The 8,095-nt window shown below is 51.3% G+C and overlaps 1 long non-coding RNA gene across 1 annotated transcript; it reads left to right on the forward strand.

The window, feature by feature from the left end:
* The first annotated feature begins 3,767 nt into the window (after positions 1–3,767).
* On the forward strand, positions 3,768–5,706 carry LOC111841753 (uncharacterized). The gene is made up of 3 exons (XR_002837747.2): positions 3,768–3,847; positions 4,173–4,295; positions 5,065–5,706. It is a non-coding gene; the product is annotated as an uncharacterized lncRNA (long non-coding RNA).
* The last annotated feature ends 2,389 nt before the right edge of the window (positions 5,707–8,095 follow it).

An 8,095-nucleotide genomic window follows, 5' to 3' on the forward strand; every position in this document is an offset into this window, starting at 1 on the left:
TGCGAATGTGTTAGCATTTAATGGATATTTCATGATTATGGGTCTGCTGTGTGTCTTGACTCTCGTGTCTTACAGTATGCAGGTCTACCTAAGCACATTAGCACTCCGCTGTACTAATGAATTATTGAATCGGATTTGGCCTTGCCTCTCGGTACTGAGTTTGGGAACTCGTGACGTTAAAGAGAGCAGGAATAGCTGCACACTACTGTGGCCTGACAAGAGCACAGGAGACGGCCGCGTGGGCGTGACAGGCCTGCGCACCCGTGGGAGCGGCTGCAGCGGCTCCTGGCAGATGCAGACTCCCGCAGAGTATCTGCTCTGACGTGTCGGGGGATGCAGAAAGATCTGAACGCGGGGCCTCGGGCCTGTGATTGAGCCTGTGCTCATGCTGCCGATTTACCATCGCAGTGGGCTGCCTTCTGGGTCACAGCTCCAATATGCCTCATTTCTGCTGAGGATCACCTCCTCAGTCACCAGCCCAGGATTTATAGCCCGAATCTGTGAGCCTACGCAGCACAACGAGGGTGGCAGTGATGGCAGACCCTTTGTCAACACCTGTCAGCTAGGCTAGAACTCCCTGTGCTTATTTGTAGTTTTATTATAACCTAATGCGTTAGGCACAGCAGGGGCCGGGATTTCCTGCTGCAGTCTGCATCCTCATTGGTTGGATTGGGCTCATGGGAGTCCAAGCAACTAGAGTGGCGGGACTAACCAATGAGATGTTTTGGTCCTGCCTCCTCTATTTGCTTGGACCCACCTTCTCTGCAATTTGATTGGTCATCTTTCTGAACCAATCATTTTTCCTTCTGCCCTCAGAATATTATTGTGTAAGTAAAGTTTTTGTCCTGCCTCAATTGTTTTTCCTCAACATGTCTTCTGTATGTCCCTAATGCCCCTTGCCCTGGACCGAGCCAAGTGCTCCAGTGGAGTGGTAGCATTAATAGGCCATGGAGGATAGTAGGTGACTCCCACAAAATGAGAGCTGTTACTAGAATAATCCCGGCAAATACCACTTCCATGCAAACCACGGTAGGTTCAAACCTTGGAAAAGACCTCAGTCTGAAAAACACTTAATCCGAATTCCCTCAGCAAACATGTTCAGCTGTGCGATACATCAAGAAATCATAAGTGGTCATGACTAAAAGCATCTAAGAAGCGGGCAGTGAAAGAAGGAGACAGCGTGCAGCACCTGTGTCGCTGCTTAAGGAGTCGGCTGCGCTCGCTTTCTGGCACTTCCCGGGAGATCATGCTGCACGTCATATTACTAATGCAGTGGGTGTAGGCCACTTCTCTGTGAAATCTCTCTCCTGATCACCCTCCCCAAGAGAACGAAGTTGCTCACTGCGGGTCACGGGCAATTTCAGAACACCGAGCAGCTCTACTTACGCTTAAGTGTTCAAACCACTGTAGTATAATAGTGAGAATTCCCACGCACGCCAACAAGCACGCTGCTCGTTATTTAACCCTCATTTTTCGTTCCGAATACATTTTTAAGCAGATACTCACCATCTCAAACATACAGGAACAGCGAGCAGCGGACACTGCACACGGGCATATGGCAGGAAACAGACGTGCAGCATTTGACAGTCAAGGGAGGCAAAGTTCAACACAAGGTGAATACTTGTATGATGTTCAATATTACTGCTATCCTTCTAAATATTAATTAGGTAACATCTTTATTTAAATATTTATGTTTGGCATTGCGGGTAAAATTAAGAATCCACACACAATCTAACCAGACCCACCGTACATAATTACTGGGCCCAGGGCAAAATTAGGGCCCCAGTGATGCACAATTCCGCCCACCTGCACCCTCTCCTGCCCCCCCCAGTTGTCCCCCCGAGACAGCGGGCCTGGGTTTAACAACCGCACCATACTGGGGACTTGAGCCAAAAACCTCCTGGTTACAAAGCCTTGTTACTTTCACCACACTAAACACTGCTGACTCATAGGTGTTGGGTGCATCCTCCCAGCAGGAGACAAAAGAATTACATGCATGCCCTTCTCCTCCAACAGGGAGGCAAGATATAACCCTGCAAGCACGGCTGGCGTCCATGATCCCTGCCAACTGCGGCCCGCGATACCTCCAGGGACTGAGCTGCAGATTCACCAGCACCAGCAGAATCACCCATCTCATCAGCTGTCGCCTTCTCACTAGACCGCCCCCCCCCCAGTAAGAAAGCCACTCATCACTGTCTTACAGCGGAAGACATTCTGGCTGGTCAGAAATAAGTAGGTTATTCTGAAAACTCATTTCATTCCAGCCTCAAATGGCACCAGCTTGCAGTGTCACATAAATGCGTTTGAGGTCTGAAGGATCACAGGAAGGACCCACAGGAGGTGTCAGGAGACGGCGTGGTGTGCTAACGGGCACTAAATATGCCCAGTGCCTGGTCTCCGTGGCATCCGGCTCTGCAAGACCACCGCCACCCGCCTCGCCTCCCCGGGCTGGCTAAGCTCACAGCAAATTCCTTTTGATGTACAGTAAGCCTCTGTGGGTGCATTCATGCGCTTTTCTGATCAGAGAAGAGCTGCAGTCATCCTCCTGCTGTAACTATACGTGCTGGCCATATGAAACACCTCCCCCCATGCAAAAAACGGTGTCTTGTAATTCTATACATGGTAGGGATACAAGATGTCCAAAAGAAAGCAAACCAGATATCCCTCCATAATTGGAAAATTTAAATCTTTTTTCGTTAGCATGAACCCCCAACCCCAGCTTGATAAATTATATTGTATTGATAGGGGTTGTGTTTTTCTTGGTTCTAGCCAAGTTGACAAGGTGAAAATCTATTGACAATCACCTCTGTGTCTTTGTGGCAGATGGCTGTCCACGTTGCCCCCACTATGTTCCCATTCTGCCCCCCCCCCCCATCCTCTCTATTTCCCCAGCGGGTCCCCACTCTGTCCCCCTATATCCCCATTCTGTCCCATATGTGCCCATTCTGTCCCCTTTATGTCCCCAGCAGGTCCCCACTCTGTCCCCTCTATGTCCCCAGCAGGTCCCCACTCTGTCCCCTCTATGTCCCCAGCAGGTCCCCACCTTTCCCTGCTTTGTCCCCCCTATGTCTCTGTCACCAGCAGGCAGAGGACACACACCTTCCTCCAGCCTCTGCGATGCTCCTTTAGCAGGCTTTTTGGGACGGGGGTTTGGAAGAGGACCCTGGCATGAGTAACATGATTTGGGCTCCCAGGGATGGGGTCATTTGGGTATAGCTGTAGGGGCAGGCTGCTGCTGATTTCCCCGATTCCCCTGCTCGCTTGTGCCAGCCCTGGTTGGTAACCTGAGGGTTAGGGATCCGTTTACCATGCGTAACCCGGTAGCCCGGCTGAGGAGTGACCCCGGGGCAGCCGCCGACGCCAGGCTGTGACCTCAGGTCACACCTGCTCCCCGCAGGACCGCAGCTGTCTGAGTGCTTTGGGAAGGGTGGCGTCGTATCACAGGCGAGCGCTGAACCCTGAGTCACTGCGAACTGAGCCAGACGGCCCCCCACTCCCCGGCCCCCGCTTTTTATGTGACTGTCCCTTTAAAGCATCCCTGTGTCTGGATGATGGCCTCCATAGCACCGAGCCCCTCAGGGACTCAGCAGCGCTGCAGACCGGACGCTCAGTGACATGCGGGGGACAGGTGAGCTGATGTGTCACAGCTGTCCCGGATCTTGTTGTGTGTCGAGCAGTTAAGGGTGTCGGGAGGGGGGAAGGCTTATTCTTACAGTAATGCACTTCCTTCCTCATTACACAGAGAATCCAATAAGCCTGGGAGGCTGACGTCCCACTGAGAGACAGTGATGAAAAGGGATAAATGGCCGAGGGCTTGGAGTGAGACAGCCAGCTGCAGCTGTGTGGGGTGGGTGGGGGGGGGGAGGGAGGGGGGGGGGATTGATTACCCTGGTCCTGCGGCATCATAAATCCTCCCCAGCACTGTGGACTGGGTGTGCCATAAGCAGACCTACAGATGCACTGTCAAGTGCATCTTCTCAAGTACACCAGTGGGATGAGATACTGGCCACCAAATCAGACCACACAGGCGATTCACACTAGTTATTATTAAACATTCTGTACGTCAAGCTATTTCATCCGTTTTTCATTTAGTTCTGCTACCCGTGTAAGCTACCCAGGGTAACAATATAAGCAGAGTAATATTTCTATCTGTCTTTCATTACTTGGTGCAGGGTTATGGTGAATATGCAGCTTATTCCAGCATGGACAAGGCAGAAAGTCACCTGGACAGGGTGTCCCTCAAAGGCTCCACACTTAAATACACAACAATATGTTGAGTTAGAGACACCAGTATGGTAAGTAACCACAGTTGCAGAGGACCACTAGATCACCTTGACCAATGCTTGCACGTGGATGCCACCCCTTGTGGAAAAAAAATGACAAAACCCATCTCCTCTGAAAATGCACCATCTCCCCTCAGCATCTACCTGCAGTGTTCTGCATGATTACACTCCTGTAAAGGGAAACCTCTGGACTATATCAGGAGGATACAACTGGCAGACTCTTGTCTGAAACAATCACCCCCCGCAAACGATTTGATCCCCCTTGACATATTTTTACAACTTGACCACTTACGATGACCCCTGGCCCCGGTGTGACCCAAAGCTCCCCTGAGCTCCAGCAGGAGTTTGTCAGCTCGATGGAGACACTACTGCAGCTGACTTCTGTGTTTCTTATTACTGGAGCCAAACACACAGGTGTCTGCCTCGTGGCCCCAACAGGAAACGTGATCCTCGTGCTTCACAGTCAGGAGCCCCTGCATCTCTTGTGTCAGCGGCTAGGATTTTTCTAGATGGTTCCCTTGGCTGTATCCTGCACTCTGTTGCGTCCTGTCATGAGCGCTGAGGTGCACAGGCATGGTGGTCAGGGGGACACTAGCGCACTCCACTGGAGAGATGCTTCCATGATGGATGTGCCATTTTGCCAGCTTGATAGAGCCATCATTGCAGCCTGGCTGCCCTTTAATCTCAGGCCATCCATCACCATTGAACTATTGCAGTGGATCATGTTGCATTTCTATTCTACTTAATACACACTGTTCTATTAACCCCCTTTTTGTTTCAGCCTCCAGTGAAGGAGCCAGAGGAGGGCACAGGCCAGGATACACTCTGGGCAGAAGGCCTGTCCATCACTGGGCACACTCCGGGCAGAAGGCCTGTCCATCACTGGGCACACTCTGGGCAGAAGGCCTGCCCATCACTGGGCACACTCCGGGCAGAAGGCCTGTCGATCACTGGGCACACTCCGGGCAGAAGGCCTGTCGATCACTGGGCACACTCCGGGCAGAAGGCCTGCCCATCACTGGTCACACTCCGGGCAGAAGGCCTGTCGATCACTGGGCACACTCCGGGCAGAAGGCCTGCCCATCACTGGTCACACTCCGGGCAGAAGGCCTGCCCATCACTGGGCACACTCCGGGCAGAAGGCCTGTCCATCACTGGGCACACTCTGGGCAGAAGGCCTGCCCATCACTGGGCACACTTCGGGCAGAAGGCCTGTCCATCACAGTGCACAAGGAAAGGGGCACTCTGTATGGGATGCCAGTCCATCATGTGGCACGTAATTACACACAGTAACCCATTTGAGGTAATTTTGAGATGCCTGGCTTTGGATTGGGAAGAACAGGCAAATTAAACATATAGTTAATGACATCGGTATGTGGTTCCTTTTACCATTCTTCAGTTCTGCGGTGTTGTTCTTATATAATGCTCTCTGCTGGCCATAAACACCACCAGCTTCGTGCACATCAGTGAAACGGGAGTGTATATTATGGGACATGTGATGTCCTCCTGAGCATGACACTTCACCCAAACTGATACAGGACAAATCCCAGCTGTTCCAGTAACTTGATGTTATCAGTGTTTTTTAATATATCTTAAATAAAACACTGATAAGTGAAGTGTGGCTGGGGGGGTGGGGGGGGTGAGCGGTTCAAAAGCCAACTTTGAAACCTACAGGACCTGTAGGGTCACATTCTTCTGCAGATGCAGATCAGTCACACATGTTATGCTCCCTTTGCCCGCCCCCCCCCCCAAACCCCCCCCCCCCCGCCTACCCCCTTCCTTACTCACCAGTTACGATCTGGACGGGTTTATTAAAACACAGTAAGACCTAGAATGGCCCATGGATACACAACTGCCAGGCAGCCACCATTAAATACTAATAACGACTAAAAATGTCATTCCAAAATGACACAAAATATTTCTCTGTGACTATAGATTGCTGCTTTACAATTAGGTAAAGTATTTATGGAATCAGTTTCTGACAAAATCTCTTTTAGATATGCCAGTTCTACTAATATTTACAAGTCCAGAAAAAAACATTCAAAATGAGAGGTCATATAATCCATTTCAGATCTGTCTAGGGAATAAACAAGGTGAATGATGAAAGAGTTCATTATGCTCCTCGTGGCTGGGACTGCCGGGGACTTGATTAAAATGCATTCATTTTCATACTGGTATTTTAATGCTGGCATAATCTACACAGGGTCACTTTTAAGATGTGAAGCGGTCTTTCTGCTTAGCATAACGGCGCTAGCTCCACTTCTGTCAGCACTCACTCCTTATGTCTTACACAACCTCAGAAATTTAGGTCCAAGCAGACCCACAGCTGTGGTAGCCCCATTTTAAAAAGCGTGTGAATTGTTTTGATCCATCCATCCATCCATCCATTCGTCTTTTAGCCATTTATTCAGAGCAGGCACAGAGGTCTTTGCAGGCAGTACAGGGCACATGGCCGAAGTACAGACAGGATGGGATCCCCTCCATAAATGTCTATATCCTGGCTTTAGCATTTGAGGGTGCCCCATGGACTCTGTAATTCCGAGCAGTGTGGCGTCCGCTCATCATGGTAAACACGCCCTCCCTTCCTCTCCCGTACAGCCGAAACCAGGCAGCGAGCCGTGGAATTTTCTGGAGCTCTAGCAAACAAAAAGCATTTGTCTCATTCACAGCCAGAACAAACGAAATGCTTCTGCCATTGTTAACGAAACCACCCCCCTTACTCCCCCCCCCCACTGCCTCTGGAGTTGTCCATCAGCACTTTTTGCGGGGGTGGTGGGGGGGGGGGTGGGGTGTAAGTTTGCCTGACCCAGGCCTCGCCGCTCCAGCGAGCTTCTTGACGGGAGGGGCCCATTATGTTTGGGAGCCCTCTGTTATTCCGGGGTGCTGCAGCGCACTCGAGTGATGCGATCAAGGAGGGCAGCTGATGATTAAGCCCCTGCCTGCCCTCTTTATCCGGGCAGCCGAGGAAGGAGCCTCTCTAGGACGCTGTGCTTAGATAGCACATCCCCGCGGGCTCCAGCTACACAAACCAATTAGGAGGCGAAAGCGCAGCACCTCAGCCCCGATTAGCAGGCACGCCTCCCTGCAGGAGCCAGGTCAGCTGAGGACTGGCGGCAAACTCTCACCCCGTCCCACCGCGCGGCAGCCAACTGGCGCACTTCCCCGGGGGGGGGGGGGGGGGCGTAGCGGTGAGCTCAGCGGCCAGCCAATGGGCTGCAGTTTCCAGCGAATGGGCCGCAATATCTGTGGGGGGATCATAGTGGTTAGCTTAGTGGGAGCTGGTCTGCTGGAAGGAAGCTGAGGTACCAAGCAGAATGGGTAGCTGGCTGGTGGTATAGGGGTGCTGTGTGCTCTGCCCTGCCACGACCACACAGCTTCTGAATGCCCCCCCCCAACACACTTTTAATTCAGGTAAAACAGTGCAGCCTTCTTGAGATCATTGCTTTGCCTCCATGCATCTCCTTTGTCTCTCCAAGAAATAAACGACGGACCAACAGGTAGAATGGAGCATCATCCATCTTGTTTGTTCTAAAAATGCAGATATTCAGAACATGGGCATTTGCAGCCATAAAAAAACTGTATTAAGTCTGTATTACCATAGTGGATTCCTGGTATGTCCCCTCATCTCCAATGTCCACAGTCAGCTCAACCTTAACTCTTAGCCCAGACCAATGGACCAATGGAGATGCCCGGTTCTGTTAAATCCTGCCCCCAGACAGCCTGAGGGACACAAACGCAGTGACTGACTCCAGTTTCCATCAGGCTTTTGCATTTTCAATAACAGGTCCCTCCTCCACCTTCGTTATTTACTC

This window comes from Paramormyrops kingsleyae, chromosome 19 (genome assembly GCF_048594095.1).
Source record: "Paramormyrops kingsleyae isolate MSU_618 chromosome 19, PKINGS_0.4, whole genome shotgun sequence".
NCBI lineage: Eukaryota > Metazoa > Chordata > Actinopteri > Osteoglossiformes > Mormyridae > Paramormyrops > Paramormyrops kingsleyae.